We start from the raw sequence: 20,621 nt of genomic DNA, 5'->3' as shown, positions 1-20,621 counted from the left end.
TCCGGCCCAGCCCACCTCATGCGGTCCTCGCGCCTTCTGCTTGCTCTCCAACCAGGCAGGGCTCAGCGCCTTTGGAGGGCGCCCCCTTTCTCTGTCTGGAACTCTCGTTCTCCAGATCTCTACCTGGCCCGTCCTTTGTCACTTCAGCCTCAGCTCAGAAGTGAACTAAAGCGGTTCTTAACCTTTCTTCTCTCGCTCTGCTGTGAGTACCTTGAGGACAGAGTTCCCTTTGAACCCACGCGAGCACAGAGTAGGCATTTAGTAAGTACTTTTCGAATGTATCAAAGTGTCGTCCTTCCCTCGGTTCACGACAGTTCTCTAAATCAATGGTTCCGAGTGTGGTCCGGGGACTCCAGGAGGTCCTCAAGATCCTTGCAGGGCACCCACAAGGTCCAAATGTATTTGTAATAACACTATTTGTCTTTTTAATTCTCAGTCTCCCTTTGAGTGTACAGAGGAGTTTTTTAGAAGCCACATGATGTGAAATTGAATGTGAAAGAGATATGAGACAACAGCTGTCTTAATATCAAGCTGGATGTTAAAAAGATTTGCAAAAATGTAAAATAATGTTACTCTTCTCACAATTTTTTGAAAATATAATTTAAAACATGTAATATATGTTAATATATAATGAGGTTATTTTTACTTTAAATGAATTAAGTGAATTTTTAAACATCTCAATAAATATCAGTAGCTATAATCCATATAAACAAAAGCTCTTTCAGATCCTCAATGATATTTTTAAGGGTATAAGGGAGTCCTGGGATCAAAAGTTTGATCACTTTAAATTAAATGGCACTCCGGTGTGTCAGGCTTTGTGCCAAATACTGGGTATATTCATATGAAAGGCATGAGGAGTTTTTCTCAGGTCGACAAAGGTAATGGAGACAAAGGAACGTGTGGTGGACACAGACTAAAGTGGCCCCCATTGAGTCATGCCCTTGTATGATCCCATCCCCTTGGATGTGAGCAGAACCTGTGACTTTCATCCAGCTAATAAAATGTAGCAAAGATGATGGGATGTAAAAGTGATGGGATATCATTCCCATGTTTATTCTATGTTATATAAGGCTGGATCTCAGCTGACTGGAGCAAGAGAGACTCTCCTGCTTGCCTTGAAGAAGCCACCTGCTGTGATACCACCTTTAGGGCCAGCGGTCTCACGTCCTATAGGTGCAAGGAGCTGAAATCTGCCAACAACCTGAATGAGCTTGGAAGCAGATCTTTCCCCAGTAAGACTTCTGATGAGGCCTTAGCCCCAGGAAATATCTGGATTGCAGCCTGGTTGTGACCCTAAGCAGAAAACCCAGGTAAGTCATGCTTGGACTTCTGATCTACAGAAACAGGGAGATAATAAGTGTCTGTAGTTTTAAGCTGTGGTCATTTGTTTTATGCTGCAATAGAAGACTAAGGCAGAGATTGGTATCAGGAGTGGTGCGCTACTGTAGAGGCTATTAGACCCAGCAAAATTCTGTTGGTGGGAAGCAGGCTGATAAAATTACTCACCTGTTGGGAATTCCCTGGTGGTCCAGTGGTTAGGACTTGGCGCTTTCACTGCCAGGGCCTGAGTTTGATCCCTGGTTGGGGAACTAAAGATCCTGCAAGCTGCGAGGTGTGGCAAAAAAAAAAAAACAAAAATTACTCACCTGTAAACATGTGCTACATTTCATGAAAAAGCAAGGATGACTCAGAGGATCTGAGCACCATGGAAGATTATTCCCAGATCTTAAACCTTAAGCAGTAAAAATCCAACATTTGCGCAGATGGATGTCAGAATTGTTATATGGCAGTGGCTCATTTGTACCTTCCATTTCCCCCCTGTTGAACTGGAATGTCTCTAACTGTTCTCCTTTGCCAGTCCCACCATTGTATGATGGGAGTGTTGGGAGCACTGGTCTCTTTAGTTTCACAGGTCACTAAGGGGAATTGTGCTTCGAGGAACTGCACTTAGTGAATTATAACCAGGAGCCTCATTTGCTCAGATGTAAATGATTTAGATGATGAGATCTTGGATTTTGAGCTGATGCTGTAATGTGATGAGAGGGGAACCTTGGGACGGAGAACACAGTTTTGTTTCTTTTTTCCTTTGAGAGAGGCATGAATTGTTCAGGGCTATAGGCAGAATTCCGGGTGGCCTCTAAGATTCCCACCCATGGTGTACATATCTTATGTAATCCTCTCCCCTTGATTGTGGAAGAATCTATGTATAGGATATCAGTCCTGTGGTTAGATTATGTTGTATGGCAAAGATGAAAGAGTTTTGCAGATGTGATTAATGCCCTTTGAATTAGTCAAAAGGGAGACTATCCTTGGTGGGCCTGAACTTATCAGGTGAGCCCTTAAAAGGGATTTTCTTGCTAGCTTTGATGAAATAGTGTCCAAGTTATGAGAGAGCCACGTGTCTAGGAACTGAGGGCAGCCTTTAAGAGCTGAGAGCCAGCAAGAAAACAATAACTCCAGTCATCCAACCACAAGGAACCAATTCTGCTAAGGAACCTGAATGAGCCTGGAAGGGGACCCCAAACCTCAGATGAGATCACATCCCTGCAGACACCTTGATTCCAGGTAAGCAAAGAACTCAGCTCAGACTCCTGGCCCACAGAAAACACTGTGAGACCATAAGTTTGTATTGTTTTAAACATCTGAGATGGTGATAATTTATTACAGCAACATTAAATTAATGCCCTGACATCACAGTAGGACCTTTGAAACAAAGACTGAAATGACTATTTTTCAGTGCTTTTAACTGGGCCTTCATATACTTTGTTTCCCAGACTTTTTTTCTCCTGCATTTGTAAGTAAAGTTTTGTGTGTGTGTATGTGTTTTTACTTTTTAAATCAATTTTATTGAGGTATGATTTACATATAATAAAATATACCCATTTTAGATGAACTTTGACAAGTATATGCATCCATGTAACCACTTCCATAATGAAGCCACAGAACATTTCCGTCACCCCAAAAAGTTTTTTCATGCCCCTTTGCAGTCAACTTCAGGTTCCAGAAACCATTTGTTTGCTTTCTGTCACTGCAGATTTTTTTTCATTATTTTTGTTGTGATAAAATATATGTATATATATAACATAAAAAGTGCCATATTGTAAATTGATTTTGTGTGTTCTAGGATTTTATATAAATGGTGTAATAAATTATATACAGTAGGGCTTCCCTGGTGGCGCAGTGGTTAAGAATCCGCCTGCCAGTGCAGGGGACACAGGTTCGAGCCCTGGTCCCGGAAGATCCCACATGCCGCGGAGCAACTAAGCCTGTGCGCCACAACTACTGAGCCTGCGCTCTAGAGCCCGCAAGCCACAACTGCTGAAGCCTGCGCGCCTAGAGCCCGTGCTCTGCAACAGGAGAAACCACCACAATGAGAAGCCTGCACACCACAACAAAGAGTAGCACCCGCTCACTGCAACTAGAGAAAGCCCACACACAGCAATGAGGACCCAATGCAGCCAAAAATAAATAAATAAAATAAATTTATTTAAAAAATTATATACTGTATATACTCTTCTGTATCTGGCTTCTTTCATTTTGCAGAATGTTTTTAGGTTCATCCATATTGATACATGTATCAGTAATTTGCTCCATTTTACTGCTGTCTTATTTTGCATTCTATGGATATACTGCAGTTTGTTTCACATGTTGGACATTTGGGTCATTTCCAGTTATCATTAATAAAGTTGCCAATAGCAATCATGCATAAGTCTTTTTGTGGATATAGATTTTAATTTCTTTTGAGTAAATTCCTAGGAGTGGAATTACTGGGTCGTATGGTAGGTCTATTTTTTTTTTTTTTTTTTTTTTTGCAGTACATGGGCCTCTCACTGCTGTGGCCTCTCCCGTTGCGGAGCACAGGCTCCAGACGCGCAGGCTCAGTGGCCATGGTCCACGGGCCCAGCTGCTCCACGGCATGTGGGATCCTCCTGGACTGGGGCACAAACCCGGGTCCCCTGAATTGGCAGGCGGATTCTCAACCACTGCGCCACTAGGGAAGCCTTGTAGGTGTATTTATAACTGCCACCTGTTTTCCATAACAGTTGTACCATTTTACATTCCCACCAACAATGTATCTCCATCATTTGTCAATCTGTTCAATTTTGCCATTCCATTGGGTATGTAGTGGTACCTCATTGTGGTTTTAACATGTATTTCCCTGATGACCAATGGTATTAATCATCTTTTCATGTGCTGATTGAACATTTGTAAATCCTTTTTGTAAATTGTCTGTTTATGTCATTTCACATTTTTTAACAGGTTGTTTGGTTTCGTATTATTGTATTTTGTAAGAGCAAAGTCCTTTGTTAGGTATGTGTATTGAGAATATCTTCTCTCAGTCTCTGGCTTGCCTTTCCATTTCTTAACTTTTTTCTTCCAAAGAGCAGAAGTGTTTAGTTCTTAATGTTAATGAAATTTAATTGATCATTTTTTCTATTCTATTTAATATTTTCTGTGTACTGAGAAATCTTTCTCAACCCGAGATCACAACAGTTTTCTTCTAGAAGTCTTAACAGTTTTAGATTTTCATTTATGTATATGATCTGTTTCAGGTTAATTTTATTGTATGATATGAGGAAAGGTAGAGGTTCATTTTTGTCCCTCATGAGATTCCTTTATTTTCTATATGAAGATTCAGTTGTTCTAGCACAACTTTTTTTGTTGAAGAATAGTTGATATACAATATTATTGGGTTGGCCAAAAAGTGCCTTTGGTTTTTAAGTAAAAATAAAAGACACGTTTTTCATTTTCACCAAGAATTTTATGAACAACGTATTCACTGTTTTGTTCCACTACCTTCTGCCTTTTTTTTTTTTTTTTTTGCCGTACGCGGGCCTCACTGTTGTGGCCTCTCCCCTTGCGGAGCACAGGCTCCGGACGCGCAGGCTCAGCAGCCATGGCTCACGGGCCCAGCTGCTCCGCAACATATGGGATCCTCCTGGACTGGGACACGAACTCGTGTCCCTTGCATCGGCAGGCGGACGCTCCACCACTGCACCACCAGGGAAGCCCTACCTTCTGTCATTTTTCAGGCAACTTCATAGTTCTGTCTTCCCAAAACTTTTTATCTTTTTGAGCAAAGAACTCTTTCAGGTGCCTTTTACAGTCTTCCAGGGAATTGAAATTTTTTCCATTAAGAGAATTTTGTAAAGACCGAAATAAATGGAAACCTGACGGTGTAATGTCTCGTGAATACGGCAGATGAATCAGAACTTCCCAGCCAAGCTGTAACAGTTTTTGCCTGGTCATCAAAGAAACATGCGGTCTTGCGTTACCCTGATGGATGATTATGTGTTTTCTGTTGACTAATTCTGGACGCTTTTCATCGAGTGCTGCTTTCAGTTGGTCTAGCTGGGAGCAGTACTTGTTGGAATTAATCTTTCGGTTTTTGGGAAGGAGCTCATAATAGAGGACTCCCTTCCAATCTCACCATATACATAACCTCACCTTCTTTGGATGAAGACCGGCCTTTGGTGTGGTTGGTGGTGGTTCATTTCGCTTGCCCCACGATCTCTTCTATTCCACATTATTGTACAGTATCCACTTTTCATCGCCCATCACAATTTGTTTTAAAAACGGAACGTTTTCTTTACATTTAAGTAGAGAATCGCATGCGTAAATACGGTCAAGAAGGTTTTTTCTTTTGCTTAACTTATGTGGAACCCAAACATCAAAGCGATTAACATAACCAAGCTGGTACAAATGATTTTCATCACTTGATTTGGATATTTTGAGTAGGTCGGCTATCTCCCGCATGGTATAACATTGCTTGTTCTCAGTTAATGTCTCGATTTGATCACTGTCAACTTCAACTGGTCTACCGACCGTGGAGCATTGTCCAGCAAGAAATCTCCAGCATGAAACTTCGCAAACCACTTTTGACATGTTCGATCAGTCGCAGCACCTTCTCCATACACTGCACAAAATTTTTTTTGCGTTTCAGTTGCGTTTTTACCTTTCTTGAAATAATAAAGCATAATATGCCAGAAACGTTGCTTTTTTTCCCTCCATCTTCCATATTAAAATGGCTACACAAAAATTCATCAATTTTGATAAGTTTTTTTAAAATGCATGCTGATATGACAGCTGTCACATACAATCTAACAAAATTGTTTCTAATGAAGTTAAAGACAACTAAGTGCTACTAGAGCCATCTTACAGAAAAAACCGAAAGAACCTTTTGGCCAATCCAATATATAAGTTACGGGTGTATAATATAGTGGTTCACAATTTTTAAAGGTTATACTCCATTTATAGTTATTATAAAATATTGGCTATATTCCCTATGTTATACAATATATCCTTGTCGCTTATTTTATACATAATAGTTTGTACCTCTTAATCCTCCACCTCTATATTGCCCTTCCTCCCTTCCCTTTCCCCACTGATAACCACTAGTTTGTTCTCTATATCTGTGAGTCTGCTTCTTTTTTCTTGTATTCACTAGTTTGTTGTATTTTTTAGATTCTGCATATAAGTGATATCATACAGTGTTTGTCTTTCTTTGTCTGAAGTCTATCCAAGTTGCTGCAAATGGCAAAATTTCATTCTTTTTTATGGCTGACAAGTATTCAATTGTATATATATATACCACATCATATATATATATATATATATATATTTGGCTGCACTGGGTCTTAGTTGCGGCATGCAGGATCTTCATTGCCATGTGCAGGATCTTTAGTTGTGGCATGGGAACTCTTAGTTGTGGTATACATGTGGGATCTAGTCCCCTGACCAGGGATCGAACCTGGTCCCCCTATATTGGGAGCACGGAGTCTTAACCACTGGACCACCAGGGAAGTCTCTACCACATCATCTTTATCCATTCATCTGTTGACAGACACTCAGGTTGCTTCCATATCTTGGCAATTGTAAATAATGCTGCTATGAATATTGGGGCGAATGTATCTTTTCAAATTAGTGTTTTTGTGAGGTTTTTTTGGTTAGATACTCAAGAGTGGAATTGCTGGGTCATATGGTAGTTCTACTTTTAGTTTTTTGAGAAACCTCCATACTGTTTTCTCCAGTGGCTGCATTAATGTACATTCTCACTGACAGTGTACAAGGGTTCCCTTTTCTCCACATCCTCACCAACATTTGTTATTTGTGTTCTTTTTGATGATGGCCATCCTGACAGGTGTGAGGTGATATTGTGGTTTTGATTTGCATTTCCGTGATGGTTAGTGACGTTGAGCATCTTTTCATGTGCCTGTTGGCCATCTGCATTTCCTCTTTGGGAAAATGTCTATTTATGTCTTCTGACTATTTTTTAATCAGGTTGTTTGTTTTTTGATGTTGAGACGTATGAGCTGTTTATATATTTTGGATATTAACCCCTTATTGGTCATATCATTTGCAAATATTTTCTCCCATTTGGTAGGTTGTCTTTTTGTTTTTGCGATGGTTTCCTTTGCTATGCACAAGCTTTTAAGTCTAGTTAGGTCCCATTTGTTTATTTTTGCTTTAGGAGACAAAATTATTGCTATGATTTATGTCAAAGAGTGTTCCGCCTGTTTTCCTCTAGGAGTTTTATGGTTTCTGGTCTTACATTTAGGTCTCTAATCCATTTTGAGTTTATTTTTGTGTATGGTGTTAGAGAATGTTCTAATTTCATTCTTTTTTTTGTTTTACTTGATATAGGTGATTTTATTTAATTAATTTATTTTCTCACATCTTTATTGGAGTATAAGTGCTTTACAATGTTGTGTTAGTTTCTGCTGTACAACGAAGTGAATCAGCTGTATTGTATACACATATACCGATATGCCCTCCCTCTTGAGCCTCCCTCCCACCCTCCCTATCCTACCCCTCTAGGTCGTCACAAAGCATCAAGTTGATCCCCTTGTGCTATGCAGCCGCTTCCCACTAGCCATCCATTTTACATTTGGTAGTGTATATATGTCAATGCTACTCTCTCACTTCATCCCAGCTTCCCCTTCCCGCGCTGTGCCCTCAAGTCCGTTCTCTACATCTGCATCTTTATTCCTGCCCTGCCACTAGGTTCATCAGTACCACTTTTTAAAATTCCCTATATATGTGTTAGCATACAGCATTTGTTTTTCTTTTTCTGACTTACTTCACTCTGTATGACAGACTCTAGGTCCATCCACCTCACGACAGATAACTCAATTTTGTTCCTTTTTATGGTTGAGTAATATTCCATTGTGTATATGTGCAACATCTTCTTTATCCATTCATCTGTTGATGGACATTTAGGTTGCTTCCATGTCCTGGCTGTTGTAAATAATGTTGCAATGAATATTGGGGTACATGTCTCTTTTTGAATTATGGTTTTCTCAGGATATATCTCCAGTAGTGGGTTTGCTGGTTCATACAGTAGTTCTATTTTTAGTTTTTTAAGGAACCTCCATACTGTTCTCCATAGTGGCTGTATCAATTTACCTTCCCACCAACAGTGCAGGAGTATTCCCTTTTCTCCACACCCTCTCCAACATTTATTGTTTCTAGATTTTTTGATGATAGCCATTCTGACTGGTGTGAGGTGATATCTCATTGTGCTTTTCATTTGCATTTCTCTAGTGATTAGTGATGTTGAGAATCTTTTCATGTATTTGTTGGCCATCTGTATGTCTTCTTTAGAGAAATGTCTATTTAGGTCTTCCACCCATTTTTGGATGGGGTTTTTTGTTTTTGTGATATTGAGCTGCATGAGCTGCTTGTATATTATGGAGATTAATCCTTTGTCAGTTGCTTCGTTTGAAAATATTTTCTCCCATTCTGAGGGTTGTCTTTTTGTCTTGTTTATGGTTTCCTTTCCTGTGCAAAATCTTTTAAGTTTCACTAGGTCCCATTTGTTTATTTTTGTTTTTATTCCCATTACTCTAGGAGGTGGGTCAAAAAAGATCTTGCTGTGATTTATGTCAAAGAGTGTTCTGCCTATGTTTTCCTCTAAGAGTTTTATAGTGTCTGGCCTTACATTTACGTCTTTAATCCATTTTTAGTTTATTTTTGTGTATGGCGTTAGGGAGTGTTCTAATCTCATTCTTTTACATGTATCTATCCATTTTCCCCAACACCACTTGTTGAAGAGGCTGTCTTTTCTCCATTGTATATTCTTGCCTCCTTTGTCAAAGGTAAGGTGACCATATGTGTGTGGGTTTATCTCTGGGCTTTCTATCCTGTTCCATTGATCTATATTTCTATTTTTGTGCCAGTACCATACTGTCTTGATTACTGTAGCTTTGTAGTATAGTCTGAAGTCAGGGCACCTGATTCCTCCAAACAAATTGTAAAATTTCTTGTCCTAGTTCTGTGAAAAATGCCATTGGTAATTTGATAGGGATTGCATTGAACCTGTAGATTGCTTTGGGTAGTATAGTCATTTTCACAATATTGATTCTTCCAATCCAGGAGCATGGTATATCTCTTTCATCACTGTTTTATAGTTTTCTGAGTACAAGTCTTTCACCCCCTTAGGTAGGTTTATTCCTAGGTATTTTATTCTTTTTGTTGCGATGGCAAATGGGAGTGTTTCCTTAATTTCTCTTTCTGATTTTTCGTTGTTAGTGTACAGGAATGCAACAGATTTCTGTGCATTAATTTTGTATCCTGCAACCTTACCAAATTCATTGATTAGTTCTAGTAGTTTTCTGGTGGCATCTTTAGGATTTTCTATGTATAGTATCATGTCATTGTCAAAGAGTGACAGTTTTACTTCTTCTTTTCCAGTTTGTATTCCTTTTCTTTCTTTTTCTTCTCTGATTGCTGTAGCTAGGACTTCCAATACTATGTTGAATAGTAGTGGTGAGAGTGGACATCCTTGTCTTGTTCTTGATCTTAGAGGAGAGGAAATTCTTTCAGTTTTTCACCATTGAGAATGAGGCTTGCTGTGGGTTTGTTGTATATGGCTTTTATTATGTTCAGGTAGGTTCCCTCTGTGCCCACTTTCTGGAGACTTTTCATCATAAATGGGTGTTGAATTTTGTCAAAAGATTTTTCTGCATCTATTGAGATGATCATATGGTTTTTATTCTTTAATTTGTTAATATCATGTATCACATGGATTGTTTTGCATATATTGAAGAATTCTTGCATCCCTGGGATAAATCCCACTTGATCATGGTGTATGATCCTTTTAATGTGTTGTTAGATTCTGTTTGCTAGTATTTTGTTGAGGATTTTTGCATCAATGTTCATCAGTGATATTGGTCTATAATTTTCTTTTTTTGTAGTATCTTTGTCTGGTTTTGGTATCACGGTGATAGTGGCCTTGTAGAACATGTTTGGGAGTGTTCCTCCCTCTGCAAGCTTTTGCAAGAGTTTGAGAAGGATAGGTGTTAACTCTTCTCTAAATGTTTGATAGAATTTGCCTGTGAAGCCATCTGGTCCTTGACTTTTGTTTGTTGGAAGATTTTTAATTACAGTTTCAATTTCATTACTTGTGATTGATCTGTTTATATTTTCTGATTCTTCCAGGTTCAGTCTTGGAAAGTTGTACTTTTCCAAGTATTTGTGCATTTCTTCGAGGTTGTCCATTTTATTGGCATATAGTTGCATGTAGTAGTCTCTTATGATCTTTTGTATTTCTGCGATGTCAGTTGTAGTGTCTCCTTTTTCATTTCTAATTTTATTGATTTGAGTCCTCTCCCTTTTTTTGTTGATGAGTCTGGCTAAAAGTTTATCAATTTTTTTTTTTTTTTTTTTTTTTTTTTTTGTGGTACATGGGCCTCTCACTGTTGTGGCCTCTCCCGTTGCGGAGCACAGGCTCCGGACACACAGGCTCAGCGGCCATGGCTCACGGGCCCAGCCTCTCTGCAGCATGTGGGATCTTCCTGGACCGGGGCACGAACCCGTGTCCCCTGCATCAGCAGGCGGACTCTCAACCACTGCGCCACCAGGGAAGCCCCTATTTTATTTTATTTTATTTATTTATTTATTTATTTGCAGTACACGGGCCTCTCACCATCGTGGCCCCTCCCGTTGCGGAGGACAGGCTCCGGACACGCAGGTCCAGCGGCCATGGCCCACGGGCCCAGCTGCTTCGCAGCACATGGGATCCTCCTGGATCGCAGCACGAACCCGCGTCCCCCGCATCGGCAGGCGGACTCCCAACCACTGCGCCACCAGGGAAGCTCAAAACGTCTTATTTTAAAATATTTAATCTGTATACTGAAATGTTGAATTTATGGAATTCTTTGTTCTTTTGTTGAGCAAAGATTTTCTTACTATAAAGTTATGGAATCCATTTCGGATATCAAGCTTATGCAAAATAAAGTGAAACATTATGGTTTATGTACAAGATGTTCTATAGGATGTGTTCCTAAACATCATAGAGAGTGCATTAAGAAATGATGTTTTCGGGCTTCCCTGGTGGCGCAGTTGTTAAGAATCCGTCTGCCAATGTAAGGGATACGGGTTTGAGCCCTGGTCCGGGAAGATCCCACATGCCGCAGAGCAAATAAGCCCGTGTGCCACAACTACTGAGCCTGCGCTCTAGAGTCCGTGAGCCACAACTACTGAGCCCACGTGCTACAGCTAATGAAGCCCACGCACCTAGAGCCCGTGCTCCGCAACAAGAGAAGCCACGCAATGAGAGGCCTGTGCACTGCAAGGAAGAGTAGCCCCCGCTCGCTGCAACTAGAAAAAAGAAAGCCCACTTGCAGCAACAAAGACCCAACGCAGCCAAAAATAACTAACTAAATAAATAAATTAATTAAAAAAAATGAAATGATATTTTTTTGTATCACTGAAAAGGAAACACTGCTCATGTAACTGAATGAAACACAAAAATTCTCAATTTGTGACTAAACTTATCAGCAATTAATATATGCAATTAGGAACAGTATGCCATGCTTAAAAACATGTTCATTTTCTTAGTGTACCACATCCAAAATAGATGTGTTCTTGCTCGATTGGACTGAGTTGATGTTTAGTGTAGGAGTTTGGCAGCGGATTATGCAGAGTACGCGAATCCCACTTTTGATGGGGACAGCAAAGGGTAGAGTAGGGAAGTGAAGAAGGCTATATGCTCATCACCTCATGCCTTCCTACTAAGATGCCTAGTTGTCTTTGTAATAGCTGCAGTCCCTGTGTTTTGATGCTAGTCATGGGAGGAATCAGGTCTCTTTTCTTCTCAAGAACAACAGCTCCACTGATGTCCAATCTAGTCAAATTAGAAACAAACCAATGACTCCTAAGTGAATCACTCTAGTTCCGTTTACCATACTTCAGTGTCTCTTCCCTAACATTTAGAAGGCTTCAGCCTTTGTAGTTACCTCTTTATAATTATCCTTACCATTATCACTATAAAGGCAGATTACCCTAGAACTCTAATATTACATCGCATTATTTGCCAATGTCCAGGAATTCTGAAGTATTGAATTCTTGATTCTTGATTCAGTATGTGTCTGTGCATTTCGTTATGCTGTTCTCTGCCTGGTTATACTCTCCTCCCCAATCTAAACCTATCAGACTATCACGTTATACTCCTGAATTCATATTTATATTACCCCAAACCTCCACTGAAAAATGTGCAGGCTTTTTTTTTTTTTTTTTTTTGCAGTACGCGGGCCTCTCAGCGCCGTGACCTCCCCCGTTGCGGAGCACAGGCTCCGGACGCGCAGGCCCAGCGGCCATGGCTCACGGGCCCAGCCGCTCCGCGGCATGTGGAATCCTCCCGGACCGGGGCACGAACCCGTGTCCCCTGCATCGGCAGGTGGACTCCCAACCACTGCGCCACCAGGGAAACCCTGTGCAAGCTTTTATATGTTGACCATTATTGACAAAATGCTAGATATTTCTGTGGCAATCACCCTATCAAAAGCCAATCAATCATTTATATGTATATCCATTTATATGGATATATTGTCATAATATCCATTATACTATATGCATTGTATGGCCTTGATCTAAGCTGATCTATGCCATGGCTCCTGTGTACCTTCTGTATAGAAAAGGACAAAGAAAATGTAATTATGTTTCATTATTAGTCATTTTTATAAAACATTTTACAAACAGTTTAAACTCTAACCTCCAAAGTAGATCTACTGTGGTGCCCAAAGTTATTTTAATAACATGCCATTAATAGTACATAGTAACACATTTAGAAGGTTATTATTTTGTTTTACAGTATGGTTTGTACACTCAAATTGAGGTTCAGTGCTCAATGGGCTGATAAAATTGCAACTTCTCACAGCATTAAACATAAACATCATGAATGGAATGGATTTAATTGTTATTGTTCTTTCATGCAAATCCAAAACACAAAAACAATCTGATGGTGTTGAACTATTTACAGTACATTAACCATTGGGTTAAATTTTAAAGATTAAAGAGGTTATAGATAGAAGAAAAAAGTTATTGTCTATTTCTCAGAATTTCTGTTATCTACTGATTGTAACATAACTAGTAAAGCTTAGAAAATCCATTTTGTAAGCTATAATATTATCTGTACTAATAAAAAAAGTAAGCAATATTTTCCAGAGGCTGCCGGCTTATGTACTTTTAGAATACTTATATTGTGAGGGGAGGAGGAACAATGAGGGAGGGAAGGCGTGAAGCCTGGTGGTAGGCTGCCGGAGAAATGGCAATTTTAATATAATGGCAGAAGGTCATTTGAATGGCATGGACCTCTGACTCTGGATTTTAAGTTATCTGTAGAATTGTGATGTACACCCCATTCATCTCCCAGAACTTTAAGAAAAATCTATTAAAACGCAAAGACTTTGTGGGAATGTCTTCCCCCCTGTAGAAATCAGAAAGTGGTGCTAAATTTCGTGGTTCAGAACAGGGACAGGGGTTTGTGCAGATGCAGCAATGCATAATCTGAACCAGTTAATTCAGAGGAAGTCAAAGCTTGGAGCTGTATGTAACTATGAGAAGATAAACCCTCTGGGATATCACAGACATCTTGGGTACATAGTTGGATATTGCACAGAATCTGGAGTGATATTTTAGCCAGTCTGATTGTTACAGGCAAGGTGATACTGCTGACATCTGAGGTTCATATAGATTAATACTTATTTTCACATATGAAAATGGTGATATCTTGGGAACTCAATGAAGAAGTAGAATGTTCTTTCCCCTTCTTATAGTCATTCTCATAGGTTTCATATTCTAACTCCAGTGATTCTTTGGTCTGTAATACATGTTTTGGCCACACCACACGGCTTGCTATGTGGAACAGGAGCATCTCAGTTCCCTGATCAGGGATTGAACCAGGGCCATGGCAGTGAAAGTGCCGCCACTGTCCACCAGGGAACTCCCCTGGTCTGTAAGACCTGCCTTCTCTTATTCACACACTTGCCACTTGCATCAGCTGGGGATGGGCAATGATTAGGACTTAAGACTCGTTCCTAGGGCCCTGGGAGCGACTATCTTTTCCAATAGCACTTACCACATACCACTATCTTGCATTCAGTGCAGTATTATTCTTCAATTAATTAACATTTATTCAGCTTTGTGAAAAAGATAGCCAAAGATTCTATCTAGATGACATCAGAGGGAAATATAAATTCACACTTTACCATCTCAACATTGAGAGAATTTGATGTTATATAATCATATGTAACAATGTTTCATTTATATTTCAGTTTTCTTTCATTTGACATCATTTAGATCTTAGATACTCCAACATCTGATGTATATCAATGCTTCATCCTGGATTTGCCAAAAGAGGCCTATGGAATAGTTTAGACATAGGCACTTGCCACCTAACTAAGCCTTATAATTCCTGGTGGAAAAGACATTAAAGTTTGGACTTGAGAAATGAAAATTCAAATTTAAGAGTAGCATTAAATTATGTTGGTGTGAGTCAAGTATTTTGAAAATAAGTGAAAGTAAAGAATGACTAATGAGGAAAGGTCTTCAAAACATGCTTTAAGAGAGAACTTCTTCATATTTGGGGGGAGACAAGAGCTATGGAGTGAAAAATTGCAATTTCCTCCCCAGAGCTCACACTCTCTTAGAACATTTCTATTTTTTAAAATTAGTAAAAATTACAAAAACAATTGTTGCAAAATTTTAAAACAATACAGAAATATATAGAACGAAGAGTAAAAGTACTCCTTCATCTGCTCCCTTTCCTCCAATAGCTCTTTTCTCCCCTGAAGTAACCATTGTTAACAGTTTGGTCTATTTCCTCCCAAAACTCTTCTATATATTCCTGAATACACTTCCACACATACGTATCCTTAAACTGAGGCAAGTGTGTAAACAAATAAAAGGGATCATAGTACATATATTCTTCTGTGTGTAGGTATCAAATCAGGGGGTATATAGATATCAACCTGACTTATTACTAATAATGCCAATCTTGATCTCTAGTTAAAGCGATGTCTTAACTAGACAGGTTTCTCCACAGCAAAGTTACTATTTTTCTCTTTACATGCTCTATTCTTTGGAAGTGAGTTACTAAGTCCAGCCCCCACTTATGGGAAGGAGAATTGAGCTCCATATCCTGGAGGGGGAAGTATCTAAATATATTATTTGGAATTCTGTAAGAAAGATTTTCCCTTCTCTTCTATTTATTTATTTATTCAATCATTTTTTATGTCAGTATGGACACATGATTATTTAATTTATTCTTTGGGTTATAATCCAGTACTATAGAGATTTATTCTGTTGCTCAAATTCACATGCTTTTTAACTCATTCTCACTCACTCACTTACTCACTCTCTCTCACTCACTCCAAAGGCATATTTGAAAGAGGAGCAGGCATAATAGGATTCTATTTATGTTTTCAGCTCCTCACTCATTCCTTTCTCACTGAGTCACTGATTTTTAATGTCTGCCTTCTAATGGACTGAGAATCGGGTGGACGATGAGCTGTGTATGAGGCCACAATCTAAGCTGAGTGAAGATGGAGTCAGGGGAGGGACTGGAGCTCTGTGTTCCTCACCACCCCCCACCAAACACCTATTATTGACAATATCAGTGACTTTTGGACCCTTCAACATTGTCCATTCCTAATCAAAAGCCAGAAATAACTTAACCAGGTTCCCGGAATAAACTGGGACTAGTTTATAAAAACTTCCTCTCTCAAGGACTGAACTCAAGTAACCAGTGAGCTATGTGTTTTTTACTGGCTTGGATGAAAATGAAAAATTCATTAAAAAATTATCTACATGCTTTGACAAAAGTTACCATAGCTTTCTTTATTTAGATTAATTATAATATCTATTTTAAAGGCATTTTTTAAAAAGGCAAATTCACCTCAGGCCATGTTTAATCTTCAGGTGACCAAGTGACTCTAATTTTTTTTTGAGCTGCAAATGTACACGTTTATCTTAGGTAAGAAAAGATCTTCTCAGTATCTCATGTTTTCAAGTGAAACGTTTTCATTGCATTTCAAAACTATGTATATATACTTAAAAAATTTTTTTTATTGAAGTATAGTTGATTTACAGTGTTGTGTTAGTTGTAGGTGTACGCAAAGTGATTCAGTTATATACATATATATATATATATGTATATACTTTCTGAGATTCTTTTCCATTATAGGTTATTACAAGATATTGAGTATAGCTCCTTGTGCTATACAGTAGGTCCTTGTTGGTTGTCTTTTCCAAACTATATTTGTAAGTGAATCCACGTATGGGAATGTATTTCAGACTATTGAATTCACAATAGGAAGCTTTAAATGTAGTGATCACAGCAGTTGTTATTTCATCATGCCATAGAGCAATGTTAATATGAAAATTGGAAATTAAATTAGCAGGGACTTCCCTGGTGGCGCAGTGGTTAAGAATCCACCTGCCAATGCAGGGGACACGGGTTCGGGCCCTGGTCTGGGAAGATCCCACATGCCACAGAGCAACTAAGCCCGTGGGCCACAACCACTGAGCCTGCACTCTAGAGCCCGCGAACCACAACTGCTGAGCCCTCATGCCACAACTACTGAAGCCTGCACGCCTAGAGCCGGTGCTGTACAACAAAGAGAAGCCACCACAATGAGAAACCCACGCACTGCAAGGAAGTGTAGTCCCCGCTCGCTGCAGCTAGAGAAAAGCCCGTGCACACCAATGAAGACCCAAGGCAGCCAAAAAAAAAAAAAAAAATTAAATTAGCAGAAATTTTGTAAATTAAGTGAATCAAAATGAATCTTTACAAAAATTAATTGCTATAATTTAAAAAAATTAAAGGAAATGTTTCCAAATATCAAGGTACTATATTTTACATATCCTTACTATAATTTTAGAATCAAAGGAAGACGAAAACATTTAACTTAGGGAAGATGGAAATAGAGCAGAAAAAAAAAAAAGGTATAGGAAGGATGAAAAAGAGCGGCAAAAAATAATTGCTAAACATCCCACCTAATCTTACCTACTCCAGCTGAGGTGGCTTTATAGTAGTTCTTAAAATTTTGTCACATGATTGTGTGGCCTCTGGGGTCTACAAGAAGCTGGGCTTGATTTTTCCCATTTGGCTTTTAGGACCAGGATTGATAATAAATAATGAGTGTCCAGGGACTTCCCTAGTGGTCCAGTGGGTAAGACTCCACGCTCCCAATGCAGGGGGCCTGGGTTTGATCCCTGATCCAGGAACTAGATCCCACATGCATGCCACAACTGAGTTCGCATGCCACAACTAAGGAGCGGGTGAGCCGCAACTAAGGAGCCCACATGCTGCAACTAAGACCCGAAGCAACTAAATAAATAAATATTTTTAAAAAATGAGTGTCCAAAAGTTAGTGTGTGCAAAATAGACTATATAGTTTAGGGCTGACTCTGGGATGAGTTCAAATAAAAACAAAGAAGATTTCTTTTTCTTCAGTTATAATTTGTGAGAAATAAAAATATGTTCTTGTGGGTATTTTAAGGGCTGTGATAAAGTTGCTTTGCTCAGTGAATGATAAGGAAAATTTTGAACATACTTAACTAACTGCCATGTTTACATAACCATAGATTCTAGGAAATGTGACTAGAAACCACATTGTGAGAAGGAGCTGAAAAATCACAGGATTCCTTCTATCACTGTTTCCTACTCTTCTTCTGGCAAAGTCATGGTCATTCTTAGAGTAATGCAAAAATAACAGTAGTAAGCTGAGATTTTTTTTTTTTTTTTTTTTTTTTTTTTTTTTTTTGCGGTATGCGGGCCTCTCACTGTTGTGGCCTCTCCCGTTGCGGAGCACAGGCTCTGGACACGCAGGCTCAGCGGCCATGGCTCACGGGCCTAGTTGCTCTGTGGCATGTGGGATCTTCCCGGACCGGGGCACGAACCCGTGTCCCCTCCATCGGCAGGTGGACTCTCAACCACTGCGCCACCAGGGAAGCCCCGTAAGCTGAGATTTTGATCCCTGTTGACCCATAGGTCAATTTCTCAATTGGTTGAGAACCTGGAGGGAAGCTGGAATATAATTGAGACCCTACCCCCTAAACCCCAGTACTGCACTTTACTTGGCCAACACTTGTCTTTTAAAATTTAGTAAGGCATTACCTTCACCAGAAGCCTTCTCTGCCCCCACCTCCATTCTCCCCTTTGAGTTCAAGGCTCCTTCTCTGTTTTTCTCTTCTTTTGGAGCACGGTCCACAATATAGTGAAATTATCTGTTCCCTCACTATATGGTCAGCCTCACAAGGGATGTTTTTGAATTCTGAGTACCTAGCATAGTGCCAGCTTCCTAGTAGATGCTTTATAAATTGGAATGGAAATGATTCAATGCTCAATTCATTCTCATTGGCCCAATCTTCTTATGAGATGTTCTGTTTTGGCTCTATGCTTTCATTGTGATCTTCATCTTCCTATACAGCCAAAAAAAAAAAAAAAAGGAAATACACTACAGTTAAATTACAAATTTTAATTATGCTACATATTTATCTAGGAATCTATACTGAAGTATAGATTCTAGTATATAATATAAACAAGAAAAGCAACAGAATTGAACATATGAATATAATTTTTAAACAATCCACACTCATTACCAGAACTAAGACTCTTTTCTAAGTTTATCTTCAACCTCTTCCTTCAGATCATCTCTAGACTTGGGTAACTATCAGGTTCATCTCCGTTGAGTTTATAAAAAAATTAACACTCACTATTTCATGCCTACTTAGGAGACCTGCCCTGAAGGCTTGGGTTGGGATGATCTGACATAATACATGCATCATGGGGCATGTAGAAAATGAAAATTCACTTGGTCGTGGAGGGACCTCTAAGGAAACCTGAAAATATGGCTAGCCATTCTCCCCAACAGCTGAAACTGAGGCAGGACCAGAGGCCATGTGACTACCAACTGAGCATTGGCTCTCAAACTTGGCTATCCATAAGTCGGGAGCCTTTGAGATTCCTGACGCCCAGGCTGCATCCTGGACAAATGGAGTCAGAATCTCTGGGGACACAGCCCAGGCATCAACGGTTTTTAAGCTCCTCATGTGATTCCAATGTATAACCAAAGTTGAGAATTCCTTCAATAAAGAGAGATACCCTAGATATTTATAGAATACCTAGGTATTTGGAGAAAAATGAAACAGAGGTTTCTGTGCCACCTGCACAGTGGCAGCTGTTCCAAATTGTAGGTATTGTATTGTTAATGAGCTTCTACTTAAATGATCAACCCTAAACAGCAGTACTAATGTTACAAACAGCAGGGATTTATTTATTTACCCCTGTTAATTCTCCAGAATGATTCCATGGAGACAAGCAGGCAATTATACAGATAAAGAGATAATACATTTTACTAAGAAAACTCAAAATTCAAGTTGCAGATGTCTGGAGTGTGAGCAGGGTGGCACCTCCAATGTGCTCACCGTGCCAGGTCGGGACTGACTGAGAGCCCACATCCTGCAGCACTGCCAGGTCAGCTCAGGCCACAGGCCTCCTCAGCCACCTTTTTTTTTTTTTTTTTTTTTTTTGTGGTACGTGGGCCTCTCACTGTTGTGCCCTCTCCCGTTGCGGAGCACAGGCTCCGGACGCACAGGCTCAGCGGCCATGGCTCACGGGCCCAGCCGCTCCGCAGCATGTGGGATCTTCCTGGACCGGGGCACAAACCTGTGTCCCCTGCATCGGCAGGCAGACTCTCAACCACTGCGCCACCAGGGAAGCCCCTCAGCCACCTTTTTAACTTGCAAGAATATGGGGTAGGCATGGAGAGGCATGGTTTTCATCAAGGTCAAGGACTTTAAATCCAGGCAAATCTGGATTCTAATAATAGTAATAGTTAATACTTACATAGGGCTTTTCATATGCCAGGCACTGTACTAAGTGCTTTAGGTATTAACTTAGTTGAACCTTACAGCCTACCTAGAAGGTGGGTATTATTAGCATCCCGTCCTTACAGAGGCGACCTGAAGCACAGAGAGGTGAAGGAACTTGCCCAAGGTCATACAGGTGGTATGTTATAGAATTCAGGATTTGAACCCAGAAAGTGTGGCTTCTGATTCTGTGATTTTATCCATTACTCGACACTTCCACATACAAGGGGTGCAACTGCCCTTGGGTATATTATTGAAGCTCACTGAGTCTTATTTTAATAGTACTTATCTTGCAGGATTGGTGGGAGGGAAACAGCTAGTACAATGCCTGGGGCATGATTTTCTCTCTGTTGATGTTATTCTCCATCTACAGGCAGGTTATTGTCAGCTCATTCTACCCTATGGGCCTGGATGGAGGACCTGGATGTTTACTTACAGATGAATTAGGAGAGACTAGCAATTTTGCA

General features: G+C 39.8%; 1 long non-coding RNA gene across 1 annotated transcript; it reads left to right on the top strand.

Annotated features, from left to right (window-relative positions):
* Positions 1-127: 127 nt before the first annotated feature.
* On the top strand, positions 128-3,498 carry LOC309809147. The gene is made up of 4 exons (XR_014294818.1): positions 128-261; positions 1,071-1,310; positions 2,362-2,565; positions 3,160-3,498. It is a non-coding gene; the product is annotated as an uncharacterized lncRNA (long non-coding RNA).
* Positions 3,499-20,621: the final 17,123 nt, after the last annotated feature.

Source organism: Mesoplodon mirus (assembly GCF_964341445.2).
Source record: "Mesoplodon mirus genome assembly, chromosome: 8".
NCBI classification, from domain to species: domain Eukaryota; kingdom Metazoa; phylum Chordata; class Mammalia; order Artiodactyla; family Ziphiidae; genus Mesoplodon; species Mesoplodon mirus.
The sequence above is the reverse complement of the archived record's forward strand: the minus strand, read 5'-3'. Positions and strand labels throughout refer to the sequence as shown.